Source organism: Octopus bimaculoides, chromosome 24 (genome assembly GCF_001194135.2).
Source record: "Octopus bimaculoides isolate UCB-OBI-ISO-001 chromosome 24, ASM119413v2, whole genome shotgun sequence".
In the NCBI taxonomy this organism is placed as follows: domain Eukaryota; kingdom Metazoa; phylum Mollusca; class Cephalopoda; order Octopoda; family Octopodidae; genus Octopus; species Octopus bimaculoides.
Genome location: NC_069004.1, coordinates 8,907,080 through 8,911,556, shown reverse-complemented (window position 1 = coordinate 8,911,556; position 4,477 = coordinate 8,907,080).

Below are 4,477 nucleotides of genomic sequence, written 5' to 3'. Positions count from 1 at the left end.
TATATATATATATATATATGTGTGTGTGTGTATGTGTAAGTAAAATAGAGTGTGCGGGAAACTCAGAGAGATGTAGAAACAGTGAAAGTGAGAGAACGAGAGAGAGCATGATAGATGTATTCAGTAAAACAAATAAGAAAGAAAAGGAAAAATCAAGAAAAAATATATACGTAAATATAAAACCTCTAGGGTTAAAACAATTTCTATATTTCCGTTATATTATTCTTATAGAACACACATATGTTGCAAATATTACAGTCGAGTGTGACTCCTTGAAATATTGTCGAGGTGGAGAGTAAAGCGGAAACAACAGACGTAACAAGTGGTATGCGACCTAACGAGAAACACTTCACTCTGTAACAAATGTACAACAGATTGTAAGATGACAACACTCTTATGTAATGTCGTCTGCAGCGGAAATAAGAGAGCACTAAATTTCCTGTGTGACGTGTTGACAACAAAAAAAAACCATATAGATTTGTTTAACCGAAGAAAGGTATTTCATCTTTTCAGATATGCTTTAGATATCATGGTGTAGCCTTAGCTGTATGGTTCAGAAGCCCACTTTGCAGCCATGGGGTTTCGGTTTCAGTCCCAACGCGCTGCATTTTGAGCAAGATTCTTCTAATATAGCACCTGGTCGACCAATGCTTGTGGATAAATTTCATAGACGAAACTTGAAGGAAACACATCATTATATATGATATATATGCCTGTGTGTGTGTGTGTGTGTATATGTATGCCTGTGTATATGTATGCATATATATATACAAACACACACGCATATATATATATATATATGTGTGTGTGTGTTTATGTGTGTGTGTCTATAAATGTGTGTATGAATAAGTACTAGGCTTACAAAGAATAAGTCCTGGGGTCAATTTGTTCAACTAAAGGTGGTGCTCCAGCATGGCCTCTGTCAAATGACTGAAACAAGTAAAAAAGTAAAAGAATATATATATACTATATATATATATGTATATATATATATATATATAGAGAGAGAGAGAGAGCGAGAGAGAAAGAAAGATAGATAGATAGATAGATAGATATGTACATATATATACTTCTTTTGTGTAGATATGGAAGTAAACATGCCTCACCTCCACTCCCCTACCCGTGTCTTGGAGCCCATCACCCACACACAAGGAAGAGAAGAGATAGAAAAAATGTTGTGTGTCAGTGAGGTGGCGAAAAGCAATCAGTGTTTGTGAGACTCCATTACGCCACCACCACTAACAACAACAACTTCTACAACTACAACATGAACAAGAACAACAGTAGCAACAACATTTAATGTTTAAACTGTAACATTCCAAGAATTTTTCCAACACAATGTCTTGAAGTGATGGCATCTTGTCTTGCAATCCAGAAGTTTAGAATGAAAATCGGTGAGAAATAGATGTTGGGGAGCGGGAAATAAAGAAAAGCAGGAGAGAGAGGAAGAGAGGGAGAGAGAAAAGAAGAAAGGAACAAGGGTGGGTATGGAGAAAGACATATGGAGAATGTGACATGCTTCCTTCTGAGGGTGCATTTCCTGAGAGTAATGCTGTGTTTGTGGAAGTACTTGTGTCTGGCAGATATGTAAGTACGTATGTATGTCATTATTCAGCTTCTTTAAAGATTTTTTGCCAATAGAGAAAGAACCGGTTTCTAACCAAGATCCAAAGCTCCTTCAGTGGAATTTCGACATCAACAACAGGGTATTTTTGCTTGTATGTATGTTTGTATGTACAGATTTATATATTCAATGTATATATTCTCATGCATATAGTTGTATATCTAGACATGCTCGTATATATTTGAACGATAAACTTCTGGAAAGTTTTACAGATTTGTACAGTTCCAGTGTAAAAATTGGATCTTTAGTCTTCTAATTAGCTTTCTCCTTTCTGGTTTTGAGAAGCCTAATTTCTCAAGACTGGTATTTAGGCTGTGTGTTACATATCCCAGGACCCCAATAATTACAGGTATAAACTTGAATTTGTAATCTGGATAGAGTAACAGCAGACTTCTCAATAGTTCAGCATAAGTGTTCTCTTTCTCACAGCTCTTCAGCTTTGTGAACATCCGCTGGGCAGCTAATATATGTATGTATGTATGTATGTATGTATGTATATGTATGTATACGTGTCAATATGTATGGATATATCTGTATGTATGTAAATAGGGATATACTTGCATATAGATAAATACTAAAACACTGACACTGTTGTTGACTGTGTTTTAGTTAAAGCTACAGTTTTAATTAAGTCTGTCCAGAGTTGCCTCTTTTCTATATTTCCCATTGATAACGCCTAAAGAGCTAGAAACGTGTCTGGGAGTCCGACAGGAGGCAACATTGGAGTGATATGTATGGTGTTTTTCCACATTTGACCATAAAATTCGCTTGTATATATATATGTGTGTGTAGAGAGAGAGAGAGAGAGAGAGAGAGAGAGAAAGATAGTGAAACAGAGACAGAGAGAGAGGGAAAGAGAGCGAAAGACATAGATAGATAGATAGATACGTACGCGTAAGTGTGTATACTTGTGAATGCATCCATGTGTCAGTGTCCATGTATATTTAGATATAGAAATAGTTGTACATATTAATAAGTGTATATGTTTGCGTATACAAAAGCGCCCACGCCCACACACACACATGTATATGTATTCCTATACACACGTGTTTGAATTTGAATATATATATGGGAGCGATGACCTCCCCTTGCAAATACTAATCGAACACAGAATGTGTGTCGTTAGCCAACTGGAGGAGATGTCTTCTTGGGGCTATAAGACATCAGTAGCAATATCCTGTATAGGACACACTTACTTGGCAGATATATATATATATATATATATATATATATATATATATACACGACTGGCTTCTTTCAGTCTCCTTCTACCAAATCCGCTCGCAAAGCGTTGGTCGGCCTGAGGCTATAGCAGAAGACGCTTGCCCAAGGTGCCAGGCAATGGGACTGAACCCGGAATCGTGTGGCTTGAAAGCAAACATCTTACCGCAAAACCACGCCTGTCGAATTTTAATGACCTGTCATTCGTTAAGCTCGTTAATTACCAGGAATTTATTCGTTGATATTTATATATCAACTTTCTTTAGGGACGTGTGTATGCGTGTATATGTGTGCGTGCGTGTTTTAATAAAATGAATAAATTCAACAAAAGACATTTCGTTTCGTGTTAATACACATCTGAGAATAATTAGTGCTAGGTAATAGCCCCAGATACGTATACATTGATACAGACAGAAAGACAGTCAGACAACACCGCTGAAAGATAACCAGACCGATAGGAGCAAGTTAATAGATAGGGTGACGAGAAAGTTATCATCGTCTTCCATATCCGCCTCGTTATCCATCTACTATTTAGCTCCTGTCAACCTGACTAATCCTTACCCATTTTTTGTCTATCTGATTCTGTCCCACTATAAAAAGGGAAAGGAAAAGGCCGATACAGCTTGGCACCAGTGATGTTGCAATTCATTTCTACAGCTGAGTGAACTGGAGCAACGTGAAATAAAGTGTCTTGCTCAAGAACACAACACGCAGCCTGGTCCAGGATTCGAACTTACAACCTCACGATCGCAAGCTCGACGCTCTAACCACTGACCCATGTTCCTTCATTACACACACACACACACACACACACACACACACACACACACACACACACACACACACACACTACTTTCAAGTTTTGGCACAAGGTCGGCAAGTTCGGGGAGGGATAGGTCGATTACATCGACCCCGAGACTCAACTGGCATTGATTTTTATCAACCCCGAAAAGATGAAAGGCGAAGTCGACCTATGTGGAATTTGAACTCAAAACGTTAAGACGGGCGAAATACCACTGGGCCCTGTGCCCAGCGTGCTAACTATTCTGCAAGCCCGCCGCCTTAAATACATCAAAAATATATCAGTGTCCGTTTTTATGTCAAGTTATATATAAAACAGTTACTTAATAGTTTATTTATTTAGTTTTTTCGTACAGTACATGTTTACAAATCTTTAACAAGCAGTGTGGTGACAGTGACTTCGAAGTTTCAACCTGATAGCTTTCGTATATACAAGTATAGGAAGAAAGTGAAAGAGAGAGAGAGAGAGAGAGACGAATATGAATACAGTAAAACGTACATCTTCACACACAAAACACACGTATAACGGATGCATGACATAATCACTCAGAAATTGTACCAACACACTCATGTGTACAACGCTCCGCAATCACTCAGAATTACTTACAATCACTCACAAATCACACACACACACACACACACACACAGAGAAACACATACACGCACTTATACATCCGCACACACAGTACTAACAAGCTTTCCAGTGTGTGTGTGTGTGTGTGTGTGCGTGTGCGCGTGTGTGTATTGAAACGTCAGATCTTGGCTAGAAGTTGGAATTTCTTAACAACACTTAAGCAGTTTTTACTTTCTTATCGTATGACGAAATCTAAA